This window comes from Lutra lutra, chromosome 11 (genome assembly GCF_902655055.1).
Source record: "Lutra lutra chromosome 11, mLutLut1.2, whole genome shotgun sequence".
NCBI classification, from domain to species: domain Eukaryota; kingdom Metazoa; phylum Chordata; class Mammalia; order Carnivora; family Mustelidae; genus Lutra; species Lutra lutra.
In genome coordinates, this window is record NC_062288.1 from 56,163,251 (window position 1) to 56,178,197 (window position 14,947).

Below are 14,947 nucleotides of genomic sequence, written 5' to 3' on the forward strand. Positions count from 1 at the left end.
GCTAGGTAACTTGCCCACAGTCACACAGCTGGTAGTGGCAGAGCTGGGATTGCATTCAGGAAGTCTGGCTCCAGAGTCTTAACTAGTACTCTGCACTTTTTACCTAAATAAATGTAGAGAAGTATAGGGGAAGAAGCTCCAGTCAGTTACATGGGAGTGGGTTCCTGTTGGGGGAGGAGAATAGGACTGGAAGTGAAGGGATGAGTAAAACTGGTAACACCAAAAGAGGAGCCTTGCACTGAACAGTTTGATTATGGGATGTTAGGACTGCTACAACAAAATACTATAGACTGGGTGGCTTATAAACAACAGGTATTCATTTTTCACAGTTCTGGAAGCAGGGATGTCTGTGACAAAGGCAGCAGCAGATTTGGTGTCTGGTGAGAGCCTGCTTCCCAGATCACAGATGGCCACTTTCTCCCTGTGTTGTCCTTTGATGGAAGGGGCAAAGGATTTCTCTGGGACTATCATTCGTGATGTAACTGATATAGGAAAGAACATTGGGGTTTGAAGCCAATGGTCAAGAAAGAATTCTTGAGACCTCTTTGGTGCAAAAAGATGGTTTTATTAAAAGCACGGGTCAGGACCTGTGGGCAGAAGGAGCTGCACTGGGGTCATAAAGAGTGGCCGATTATATATTTTCAAGTTGGGAAGGGGTTAGGGATAGTGTAAGTCTCTAAGGAATTTTGGAAGCAAGGTTTCCAAGACCTTGAGAGGTTTAGCTATTGTTAGGAAAAGGTCATTTATTAGCGTCTAATACAACCTTAGTATGAGACCCTTTAGATGGATATCAGTGGGCCATATCCTGGGAGGGGGATGGTGATTGCCAACATATATCTTGGATAAAGGAAATTTCCAATGGAATTTTTTATGTTAAATTTTAAATTTTATGTTAAATTTTATGTTAAATTTTTTATGTTTTTTATGTTAAAGTAGCCTTCCTGGAGGAAGGCTGGGCTAGGACTTCTTTTTGCCCTTAGCAAAGTATTAACATCGAGGCCCAGAGGAATGTCACTCTACCTGTTTCAAGGACTTGTCAGTGGGCTGTAGGTAGTAAGGAAATTGAATAATTTTTCTTTTTCCTTTCTTTCCCACATCACTAATCACCTCCCAAAGACCTCACTTCCAAAATCCATCACACTGGGGATTAGGTTTCAACCTATGACTATGAGGCAGTTTGGGTGGGGGCAAATACAAACATCCAAATCTATGATACTGATTTTCAGTTCCCATAGCCTATTTTTCCATGTTTGATTTTTTTCCCCTATCAATGGATATTACATTTGTACTAAAAAACTGCATAAATATGCTTACATATCTGTGTATGCATATATAGTATTTATGAAACTACTGAGCTAAGGTTTCTTTCTTTTTTTTTATTAAAAGATTTTATTTATTCATTTGACAGACAGAGATCACAAGTAGGCAGAAAGGCAGGCAGAGAGAGAGGAAGAAGCAGGCTCCCCGCTGAGCAGAGAGCCCGATGTGGGACTCGATCCCAGGACCTTGAGATCATGACCTGAGCCGAAGGCAGAGGCTTTAACCCACTGAGCCACCCAGGCACCCTGAGCTAAGGTTTCTGACTCTAAGTCCACCAGGCTCTATCCTTGAGGTTGCCCAACATTTTCAGCAGTTATTTGGCTTAAGAAATTTGGGGCTGGTCCACTGGGATGACATATGGATTATTAAAAGTCTAAGAAGAGTACAGGAATATTTATATGGTTTTATGAAAAGTATGTTTAAATTCTGCCTTCATTTTTCCTTTTTTTTTCATGATTTTTTAAAAAAGTTAACATGTAGAGTATTAAGGAGGGCACATGTGGGGATGAGCACTGGGTGTTACATGCAACTAATGAATCGTTGAACACTACATCAAAAACTAATGATGGCTAATTGAACATAATAATAAAAAATAACATATAATGTATTATTTGTTTCAGGGGTATAGCTCTGTGATTCACAAAACCCAGTGCTCACCACAACACATACCCTCCCCAATGTTGGTCATCCAGCCACTCTGTCCCTCTTCTGCCCTACCCTCCAGCACGCCTCAGTTTGTTTCCTAAGATTAAGAGTCTCTTACAGTTTGTCTCCCTCTCTGATTTTGTCTTGTTTCATTTCTTCCTCTCTTCCTCTATGATCCTCTGCCTTGTTTCTTAAATTCTGCATATCAGTGAGATCATATGATAATTGTCTTTCTCTGATTGACTTATTTTGCTTATCATAATACCCTCTAGCTCCATCCACATCATTGCAAATGTCTGCGTTCATTTTTCAAGCAAAAGTTAAGAGCACAGACTCTAGAAATGGAAGGTCTGGTTTCAAATTCCTCTCTATTGCTTGTTAGCAATAGGACATTGGGAAAATTACTTGACTGATCTCTTTGAGTTTTCTCATCTGTAAAATGGGACTCATAATAGTATTTATGTTTTGGGTTATTGTGAAGATTGGTTGATTTAATACATGCAAAATGCTTAGAACAGTATTTAGCAGATAGTAACTTATCACTTATTCTTTGCTTAATGATGCAGAAATCTAGAACTTTGAGCCAATCCTTTTGAGTTAATCCAAAGATATTTCTTTTTCTACCCTTATCTGCAGAGAAATGCAAGTCAGTATCCTTAATTTGCACATTGGAATCTTGCTCCATATATGCCAGTGACTTAAGCCCTTGAATGTCCTTTCAGTCTCCACATGAATCTCTGCTTCTGAGTTTTCATTCAGGTTGTGAGTCTTGTTAAAATAACAACAATAACAGGGGTACCTGGGTGGCTCAGTTGGTTAAGCATCCAACTCTTTATCTCAGCTCAGGTCTCAATCTCAGGGTCATGAGTTCAAGCCCCGCATTGTGTTCCATGCTGGGTGTGGAGCCTACTTAAAAAAAAAAACACATCCTTTATCATTGTAAAAGTAATACATCTGATTGAGAAACATTGGGAGATATAGATTAGCAGGCAAAAATAATTGCTCATAATCTCAGCCACCAGATATGCCAATTTTTAAAATTTATTCTTATTTTTTAAAAAGTTTTATTTAAGTAATTTCTGCACCCAATATGGAGCTCAAGCCGATGGCCCCAAGATCAACAGTTTCGTGCTTTTCTGACTGAACCAGCCAGATGCCCCCAGATATACCAATTCTAATATTGCTGTTCATATTCTCTTAGTCTTTTTTCTATGCAGGTGTATATATAGCTTACCAAACCGTAATTACACTATAAATACTGGTTTGTAATCAGTCTTTTCACTTAACAATGTATTGACAACATCTTCATATGTGATTAAACATTCTTTCATTGCATCATTTTAATGGTTGCATAGTATTCCATTGCATGAATGGAAAATACCCTAACTTATTCTAGCAGTCCCCTAAAACTAGACATTAAGATTATTTCCCCTTTCTTTTTTACTTGCTATCACACTTGAGACAGAGGCAAAACGCCCCTAATATCTGCATGTTAGTTTGGTACTATCATCTGGTGATGTTTTGGCATGGCTGGGCACTCACAGCTACACCTTGATGTTCTCCTGTTAACCTAAAGAACACCAGTATCAGACAAGGCTGCTCTGTGATTATGATGGACCCTGTTTAGACACAGGCAAAACACATACAGTACATTGTCCAGAATCATGAAAATGACCAAACGTCTCCCTGCCCTGGAAAAATATGAGTTGCTTCTTAGCATTCCAGTTTGAGCCTCATTTTAGCTTTATTCTCTTTCCTACCTCAAAGTAAGGCTTAGGAGGATAACAAATCAGATAATCGTCTCTGTTTCCTGATATCTAATATTGTTCAGCCCTGAGTATGCCCCTAATGATCTTCTGGCTGGAGAACATTGGTATAGTCATCCTAGGTTTCGAGTTATTGGCTATACTGTACATGCTAAAAATATTCCCTGCTAAAGCAATAGGTATGCAAGTGGGATAACCCAAGAGAAATGTTAACCATCTATTTCTGTAAATTCTCTTTTACCCATATTTCAATTCAAATTATCATTAGGCAATATGTTTGCAATGTATTACCCTGGGTTTCCTAAGAAATACCTTTTCTCTCATTTAACATTTCATTTTCACTTTAAGAGTCACATTACAAAAAAAAAGAGTCACAAAAATCCATGGTCAAAGGTAGCACACCTTTATATTTTCTATAAAATTTTTGTAAAAATACATGTAATAGTTTCATAATAAAGTGCTAGGAAAAAAAGTTGATCTCTTTTTTGGTAGCTATTGTCCAAAGAAGACTGTAATAAATCATGCTTCCTGATGTTCAGACCCTTGTGTAGTAGTCCCTCCTACAAGGAAACTGGCTGGCCTGTGACTTGTTCTAAAAAATAAAACAAGGCAAAAGTGACACTGTGTCAATTCTAGGCCTACTGTTTAAAAAGACTGGGAACTTCCACTTCTCATTTCTTGGAATGCTCAGTTTTGGGAACTCTGAGCTCATGTCAGAAGTCCAGCTACCCTGCTGAAGAGGAAACATGAAGAGACCTGTGGCCCAGAAGGAAGAGACTGAGGCCCAGAAACCACATGGCTAGAGAGGGCTTGCCCTTCCATCCCAGCTGAGCAATTCTCCCAGCTGTCCACCAGTGTGCCACAACTGTGAGTGTCATCCAGGACCTCTCTAGGCCATTTGAGCTCCTAGCTATGGAACACCAAAACCATCCAGCTGATGAGCCCAGTTGGCCCATGGGATCATAAGGGGGCCATAATTAGCTGGTCGTCATTTAAAACCACTGAATTTTATTGTGTGTGTGTGTGTTTTTTTTTATGCAGTAATAAACTCCCTTATGATCTGGTGAGAATGTTGCCATTTCTTCTTTTCCTTACCATGAGAACTGCATGACTTGTGATTTTCCTTTCTGCCTTCACTTCCAGGAAACTCAGAACCCTTTGGTACTCACTTTGAGTTTCTTCCCTTTGTTAAATTTTGTTTTGTTTTTGTTTTGTTTTGGTGTAATCATCCTCTCCTTAACCTCCATCATCTCAATTAGCCACCGCCCCTCCCACTTCTGGGTTGAGTGTTTCTCTCCTTTGTTTTTTTTTTTTTTTTTAAGGATTTTATTTATTTATCTGACAAAGAGAGATCACAAGTAGGCAGAGAGGCAGGCAGAGAGAGAGAGGAGAAAGGAGGCTCCCCGCCAAGCAGAGAGCCCCACGTGGGACTCGATCCCAGGACCCTGAGATCATGACCTGAGCCAAAGGCAGAGGTTCAACGCACTGAGCCACCCAAGGGCCCCTGTTTCTCTCCTTTGTACTTTGTGGGTGATATGCATCCTTGCATTTAACTAAATATTGTTTCAAATCCTTTGTCAAAGAGGCAAGGAAAAAGCTGGAGATAAATTTATATGGTGAGTATGGGGAGGTGAGAGCATTGTGGCTATGGGCATAAGCTTGGAGTTAAGATACAGGTGGCTTTCAATCTGGGCTTTTTATCTTACTAGCTGTCAGCTCTTGGGCATGCCATTTAACTTCTCTGAACCTCAATTTTCTCATCTGTTAAATAATAGTTATAAAAAGTAAACTGAGGCAATGTATGTAAGGCACATCACAGTCAGTGCTTGATAGTAGAAGCAAATTCTTTAAGTAACCTAATTAGGATCTAAGAAGACAATGCTTCCCAGAGCAACAGGCTAAATCTACTGATGTGAAATTTGTAAGCATACATTTAAGATGCTAATTTTGGAATTTTAACTATCCTTTTTATTATCTATGACCTAGGACAAGTTATTCAAACTTTTAAAGCCTTAGTTTCCTCATGGAATAAAATGCTAAAATAGCCTCTTCTTGATCTCATTGTGAATGAGTCCCCCCAAAATGATTATAAACTATCCCGAATTCCAAAGTGATGGGTAAGATCACCAGATCAGAAGTTGAAGAGGAGGTGGTTGAACATTGGTTTCCCACCTCTTAACTGACCATACCCCTATCCTGAGGGGAAGCCTGGAAATTAGAACAGCATACTTGGAGAGAACTATCGCTATAGGTATCCTGTGAGGCCCTGACCCTGAAGTGGGGTCCCCTCATGCATTACATTTAGTGTCATGTGTCCTTATTCTCCTTTAATCTGGACAGTTCTTCAGCTATTTTTGTCCTTTATGACCTTGGCATTTTTAAGATTATAGGCCATTTATTTTGTAGATCATCTCTCAATTTGAGTTTATTAGATGTTCCCTATGATTGGGTTGAAATTTTGCATTTTTACAGGAATATTTCATAACTGACTGTGTTCTTCTTAACACTTTACATCAAGAGGCACATGGTGCTGGTTTGCTTTATTATTCATGTTAACTTTTTCCCCTTTCTTTTTAAATATGCTCCAGACCAAATGTGGGGCTTGAACTCACAACCCTGAGATCAAGAGTTGAATGCTCCACCGAGTAATTCAGCCAGTGGCCTCTCATGTTAACTTTGATTGCTTCGATAATATGGTGTCTGCCACATTTCTCTACCATAAAGTTATAATTTTTCCATTTTTTTTAAAGATTTTATTTATTTATTTATTTGACAGACAGAGATCATAAGCAGGCAGAGAGGCAGGCAGAGAGAGAGGAGGAAGCAGGCTCCCTGCTGAGCAGAGAGCCCGATGCGGGGCTCGATCCCAGGACCCTGAGATCATGACCTGAGCCGAAGGCAGCGGCCCAACCCACTGAGCCACCCAGGCGCCCCTAATTTTTCCATTTTAATGGATAACTATTTTGAAGGAAGATATATTGAGACAGCATAAATTTCCTTTTTCTTCATCAAACTTCCACCAACTATGTTTAGTACCCATTGATGATTCTTGCTTGAATTAATTAGTACTATGACAATTGTAGAATAAGAAGTTGGAAGTCAACCTATTACATGGGACTGGGCATTTTAATTATTGAACTAAGACTGTTTTAGAAGCCTAGAAACAGACTTCTTATTATCTGAGAGTCCAGAAAAGTCACCGGATTTGCCTTGGATTTCAACCCTTAAAGAACTGGTTTGAGTGGAAAGGAGAGAAAAGAAAGACATATTTCTTTCCATTTATTATTAGTGAATCCCCCCTGTTTGATATATCAGCCATACTCATATCTCATAATAAATTGTTGAAGAAAGTAGGTGAGATAATGCAAGTGAAATGCTAAGCACCTCCTGGTATGCACACCCGTTTGTTTTTGGGACTTTTTATTATGACTCCCAACAAGAAGTGGAGTCTATTTATTTACCTCTAATCTGAGCTGGACTGTTTTTCATTTTGGCCAATGGAATCTGGCAGAACAACATTGTGGGAATTCTTAGCCTGGGTCTTAAGAGGCTACTCTCTTGTTGTTCTGACACTAGTGGTAAAGTAGTCTAGGGGACAAGAGACCATATAGACAGACATGGAGCTGACAGCCAGGAAAAACCCTAGACATGTGAGTGGGGCCATTTTAGACCACCCAGCAACAGTCAAGCTGCCGGATGATGCAGAGTGATTCCAGATAAGACCAGTAGAAGAGCCATACAATTGAGCTTAGCTCAAATTGTTGACCCTCAAAATTTCTGGACCTTGGAAAAGAGAAGGCACGGTGTGGGGAGTGTGGGTGGGGCAGGCCACAGATGGAATGCAGAGTGATTATGCTTGAGAGTATATCCTAAAGGATAAGATTTAGGCCAAGAGGTGGATGGCACAGGAAGTGTGTATTTAAATATAAGAAGAAATTTAAGCAGAATTTCCCAGGGATAAACTTCCTTTGAAAGTTTTGAGTTTACTCTCACTGCAGGAATTAAATAAAAGAGCTGGGTGACCTTTGGATATCAGGGATGCTGTAGAATCGATGGACTCAAGTCTTGTGTGATTCTCTTCTACCCTTACAGTTCTTGGATTCTGAGAAAACTTTGTGCATCGGTTTGGCCTGGCAGTTCTGAAAATACTTTCCTTTTAGTATTCACTATAGTAACAATTTTAACAGTTTTCTACAAGTTTACAGTAACAAAGATGATTCATTGCAAACATCTGTCAAAGCTATTCCTTTTTGTCCTTTCATTTTATAAAACTTCAGAGTTTAAGCTCCTATGGTCTTTTGTGTCCCTTAAAATCATATAAGTTCTAATAATTTCATAAATTCTAAGACACATTTTTTTCCCATGTTAACATCTGTGAAATCAGGGTATATCTGCAATCACCATCAGTCAAGTGGCAGTTATGACCTAGATTGTAATTATCTGGGTAACTATAAATATGGCCATAGCTATCCAGCTGAGTTAAATGCATTATTGTACCACATATGTTGAATGTAGTTGATGTTTAGAACGACTTAAAGAACAGACACGAGTAATTTCGTAGATAATCCCAGAGATCATTGGTAGTGCTCTTCTTTTTTTTTTTTTTAAGATTTTATTTAATTTTTTAAAAGATTTATTTATTTATTTTGGGGGAGTGGTGTGGGAGGGGCAGAAGGAGAGGGAGACAGAGAATCTCAAGCAGACTTCTAGTGGAGTCCAATGTAGGGCTCCATCTCATGTCCCTGAGATCACTTCCTGAGTGGAACAGAGAGTCAGATGCTTAACCAATAACACCACCCAGGTGTCCCAAAAGATTTTATTTTTTTGGGTAATCTCTACACCCAATATTGGGCTTGACCTCACAGCCCTAAGATCAAGAGTAGCATGCTCTCCTGACTGAGCCAACCAGGCACCCCTGGAAGCATTCTTTTAAGCAATGCTAATGGAGTGGAGGATGGAGATTGTGTAGAAAAAGTCTAACTTAGAGAAAAGCATTGTACCAGAATTTGATTAGAAGTGATTTTCTTTCATTATAATTCATAAAAAAATGACATATTTTACAACTGGTGGCATCAATTTCTACTGATAAAACGCAGTAGCTATTAGCTAACCAGTGTTAGTGCTTACTATGTGTGGGCCAGGCATAGTAGGAAGGGTTTTACATGGATTATCTTAGTTTAGTCTTCACTGGAACTCTACAACATAGGTATGTTTATTCCCCACATTTTTACAGACAAGGAAATAGAGGCCCAGAGAAACTAATGTTCCCAGGGTTTTGCCCCTACTAAGGGATGGAGGCAAGATTCAGATTTAGTTATTTATTTTTATTTATTTATTTATTTATTTATTTATTTATTTATTTGACAGACAGAAATCACAAGTAGGCAGAGAAACAGGCAGAGAGAGAGAGAGGGAGGAAGCAGGTTCTCTGCTGAGCAGAGAGCCCAACGTGGGGCTTGATCCCAGGACCCTGGGATCATGACCTGAGCCGAAGGCAGAGGCTTAACCCACTGAGCCACCCAGATGCCCCCAAGATTCAGATTTAGAGCAAGTGTTCTAGAGCAAGTGTTTTAAGCTCTGTATTGAACTGTTTCCCATGAGCACTTTTGGGCCCATGGCATATGCTATTTTATTTCAAAAATCCTTTTTTTTATATTTTTTGTCTCCCCACCTAGACTGTAAGGATCATTAAGCCAAGGATTTTTTTTCCCCCTCACATTTGGGTCTTCAACACCCTGGCATTGTGCCCAGTTAAAGCTTATTCAATGTCCGAAGACAGAATAGAATTTTACATTCTGTGTTCTGACTTGGTCTTAGGTTATAGTCTTCCTTTGGGGGCTATGTTAGGGCTAATTTTGTTGCAAGAAACAGAAACTATAGTAGAATTTTTGCCTTTTTTGGTAGTCCAGTAACCAAGGTCTTCCTGTATGGGGAATAGCTTATCAAGATGGAAGCTTTTGGGGAGACTGTGCTGTGCTCCCCTCCCTGGTTGCTGCAGAAGGGAGTTCCTTTCACTCCCACACTTTGCAGCTGGAATACTGACAGGTGGCCTTAGGCCTGACCCTTCATTATCTCCTACCTGGGGCTTTAAGTCTGGAGCAAACAGTGCATAGGTGAAGAGACTTTTAAGATTCATGCTATAGCAGTGTCACATAACAATGGTAGAGGTGTTTCGACTTTTCCTTGTTAAAAAACAGTCATTGCACTGCTGGACACTCCAGTGAAGCCTCAATTCCTATCCATCTTCTCACTTTCGTTTTACAGTGTCTTATTGATTCTTTGAACCCTTGATATACTTCCATTTTTCTTAAGATAATTAGAATCAGGTGTGCCTGGGTGGCTTAGTTGGTTAAGTGTCTGCCTTCAGCTCAGTTCATGATCCCAGAAAGTCTGCTGCTGCTTCTCCCTCTGCCTACAGCTCCCCCTGCTTATGTTCTCTCTCTCTCTCAAATAAATAAATAGAATGTAAAAAAAAAAAAAAGAAGAAGAAGATAAGTAGAATCAGTTTCTGTTGCCTGCAATCAGGAAATACTACTGACCCTTCAGTCAAGATGGCTTCAGACAAAGGCACATTTATTATAGGGATACAGAGGTATCTCATGGAACTCATTTCAGATAGGCCTCCCTACATAAAGCAGCTACCATGCCCCTTGCCATTCTCCATCTTATCTTGATTTACTCTTCCTTCTAGCATTTATCATCTTCTTCTGACTTAGCATCCCTTTGTGTATTGCTTTCACTGGACTGTCACTCCTGGAAAGCAGGGACTGCTATTTCCCCAGGATGTGGTTCATTGCTGTGCTTAAATAAATGAATCCAAAGGTGGACTCAGAATTGAGGTTCATAAGGGACTGGAATTGAAAACAGGAAACCCATCAGGACTGGGACAAGGTTCTCTCCCAAGGATTTACCTTTAGGCCCACGTGTTTATCTCTACCTTTCTCTTCCCATTTGCTTTTTTTTTTTTTCTAATAAATTTTATACCCAACGTTGGGCTTGAAGTCATGACCCCAAGATCAAGAGTTACATGTGGAATGCTCTACTGACTAAGCCAGCCAGTCACCCCTCTTCCCATTTACTTTTCTGCTTCTCTTTAGGACTAATCTGAGGGAAGGGAGGAATAAAGAGAAACAAGATTCTTTAAACCAAAGGTTTCCAATCCTGGTGGCTCATTAGAATCATTGCAGGATCATTTTAAAAACATTGATTCCTGGGCCTCACTCAAGAGCTCCTGAATAAAAATTTCCATGAATGGGCTCTGGAATAGTTTTTTTTTTTTTTAAATACAATTTTTAAAAGATTTTATTTATGGGCGCCTGGGTGGCTCAATGGGTTAAGCCGCTGCCTTCCGCTCAGGTCATGATCTCAGGGTCCTGGGATCGAGGCCCGCATCGGGCTCTCTGCTCAGCAGGGAGCCTGCTTCCCTCTCTCTCTCTCTGCCTGCCTCTCTGTCTACTTGTGATCTCTCTCTGTCAAATAAATAAATAAAATAAAAATAAAAAAAAATAAAAGATTTTATTTATTCACGAGACAGAGGGAGAGAGGGAGAGAGAGAGAGAGCACTAGCAGGAGGAGCTTCAGAGGGAGAAGGAGAAGCAGGATTCCTGCTGAGCAGGGTGCCTGATGCAGGGCTTGATCCCAGGACCCTGAGATCATGACCTGAGCCAAAGCCAGACTGAGCCACACAGGCACCCCTGGAATAGTTTTAAAATCCATATTTAAGGAGCCGGTTACTGAATTATAGTTTGGTCTCTGAGAACTTCTGCCCTAAACAAATCAGTCTTTCCCCAAAATATTATATAGGGTTTATTTTAACAAGTGTTTATTGAGAACATCTAATATGAGCCAGGTACTGCTGTAGGTATTAGGAAACTATAGGAAAGAAAACTAAAGTCTCCAACATTCTTTTTTTTTTAGATTTTAGTTATTTATTTGACAGAGACACAGCGAGAGAGGGAACACAAGCAGGGGGAGTGTGAGAAGGGGAAGCAGGCCTCCCCTGGGCAGGGAGCCCAATGCATGTCTCAATCCCAGAACCCTGGGATCATGACCTGAGAGCTGAAGGCAAATGCTTAAAGACTGAGACACTCACATGCCCCAAGTCTCCAACATTCTTATGGTTGATCCCATATATAAGAAAAGGGAGGGAAATGCTTTTAAGTTTTATCCTATCACACAAGTATTCAGAAAGCAGACTACTGTTATTATTGAAAGAGTAGCATCTTGATGGGATGTCAATGATCTAATTACTAATCTTGCCTCTGCCACCAACTGTCTGTGTCTCCTTGGGCCAGTCATGTCTCTCCTCTGAGCCTTAACTTCCTCAATCAAAAAACTGAGATAATATCTCCTTAGTGTACTTCTCAAAGTGTTATAACAATTAGATGAGATAATGCAACAATGCTTTGAAACTTATACAAATGTCAGCCACTATGTTTTCCCCCACAGATGTTATTGTCTCTTTGCGTTGTAAAGAACATTTTGATTATGAGTTCTCAACAGTCCTGCTAACAGAAGAATAGGGTTTCAAAGTTAACAACGTCATTTCATGATTGAACTTTACTTATCTACCAGTTGGCCTAAGATAAGCACACCATAAACATTATTTTTTCTTGTATTTCTATACTACTTATCACTGGAATCATAAGATTGAGTAATATCTATATAACTCTTTAATTACTTTCCTTGTTGGGCTTGTCTCCCCAACCTCCTTGTAAAATCATTAATCGTGGGCCTGTTTCATGCTTGCCGCATGTTCCCCAAGGCATTAGGCACAAAGCTGAGTAGTTCGTGCTCCATAAATACTTGTTGATAGAGCGTTTGGATTGATAACTGTGAATATGTGTCCTGCTTGTTATCATCAGCCATAAGAGCAGGGATGCAGGAAGTGAGGAAAGAGTATAGTTAATACCTGCCAGTTTTTCTCTTCATTCCCGCCCTCTCATTTTTTGTGGAATCTGAGAGCGATGGCTGACAGGAGGTGGGTGGGAATAGATGGATCCGACAGGGACTAAGTGTTTCAAGGCTGCATCTATCTGTTCTGCTAAAGGATTGATTTGAGCAGTGTGCAATGGGGAATGTATCGGAACGTGTGAATTTTATAGAACATGTTAAAGTGGAATGTATGACAGACAAAGCTCTTGGGATTGTACAAATTAAATACAATGAAGCTGGATAATGCTTAGACCAAAATATTAATACAACTCTGCACTCTGTAACATCTTTTTTCTAAATTCACAATGTCATACATCCTGATTGACTAAATCTCATAATCTACTTGAGAGGTAGAGGTACCTATACATTAAAAATTTAAAAAAACTTTTTAAATTTTAAGTTATAATTTTAATTCCAGTAGGTAACATACAGTGTTAATATTCAACACCCTGTGTTCATCACAACAAGGGCACTCCTTAAATCCCCATGACCTATTTCACCCATTCCCCCCCAACCTGATACCTATCCTTTTTTTTTTAAAATTTTATTTATTTATTTGACAGACAGAGATCACAAGTAGGCAGAGAGGCAGGCAGAGAGAGAGAGAAAGGGAAGCAGGCTCCCCGCTGAGCAGAGAGCCTGACGCGAGGCTTGATTCCAGGACCCTGAGACCATGATCTGAGCCAAAGGCAGAGGCCTAACCCACTGAGCCACCCAGGAGCCCTACCTATCCATTTTTTAATGAATATGTAAACTAAGACATAGCCAAAGAAAGTAATTTTGGGGATTTATCAAACACAGTTACTAAAAATTGAATCCTTTTTAGGTAATTTGGAATATTTGGAGGACTTAATTTCTAAATCTAGAATGTGGAAAAATGTATAATAAAGAGTTTTGAGTGCAATAAGCATTCATCATCTCATTTACATGGGTAATCATTCTGAATTTTAAAATAATAAACAAAAGGGCGCTCGGGTCATGGTGCCAGCGTCCTGGGATCGAGCCCCACATCAGTCTGCTTGCTCCGAGGGAAGCCTGCTTCTTCCTCTCTTACTCCCCCTGCTTGTGTTCCCTCTCTCGCTGTGCCTGTCTCTCACAAATAAATAAATAAAATCTTAAAAAAAAATAAACAAAATGTATGTAATTCTGTGGTTAGGCAAGTTGGCAAAAAAAGATATATATTTGCATCTTCCGTTTGGTTAAAATCTAACCCACTGAGTGTATGTGAGCATGACCTTGAGATGGCTAGGAAATACAGTGGTCATGATGATCTTGATAATTGCTTGTTCGTTCTTTGCCCTTTTTTGCAACTTATATCTGAGAGTTTAAATGAATAAGATCTGCTTTCTATAATGTAGGCTACATTTCAGCTGGGTGAGGTATGATGAGCTCCGAGTATAAGGGGCAGAATAAGGGACATACCTATCTTGGTCCAAACTCTTTGTTTGTTTGTTTGTTTTTTTCCTCTTAAAAGCAAAAATGAAAACACACACAAAAAAGCTAAAATGAAAACCAACATCTACAGTAACAAGCCCTACCCCCCCTTCCTTCATGGTTCATAGTGAGGGAGGTGTGGGGGGGAATCGCCCACTCTGTCCCCTGGGGTAGGCAGGCGTGGCTTCCAGTCAAAGCTGGCATCAGTCGCCATCAGAGCCACCCCAACCCTGCAATACTGACCACTGACCTTAGCGTTCCCATGTGAATTCCAGTGTCGCTGTGTAGCACTCAAACACATTTGGGCTCGTCTCTCAGGTTTAAATATTTCAAATGTAATTAATTGTTGTTAACCAGTGCAGTTATCAATGCAATTTTATATTTCCTAAAAGAAGGAAGAGTGGTATTTATTGTACATGTTGAAAGGAGGAGGGAAGAGTATTATGTATTTAATTTAATTTGGAATAAACCATAGTCTTAAAGGAGCTGTGGTTTGAATTTGTCATCTTGGACTGTCCATTGCATGTAAATACAGATGCTCTTTTGGATGTAAATCTGAGAACTGCAGTATGAATGTTATCATTAATAAAACATTAATCCCCCCCAAATTATTATTATTATTAATATTATTAAGTTTTAATTTTATTATTATTAATATTATTAATTAATTATTAATTATTAATATTATTAAGTTTTAATTCCAGTATAGTTAACATACAGTATTGTGTTAGTTTCAGGTGCACATTAAGGTGATTCAACAATTCTATACATTACTCAGTGCTCATCATAAGTGTGCTGTTTAATTCCCATCACCTATTTCACCCATCCCCCCACCCACCTCCCCTCTG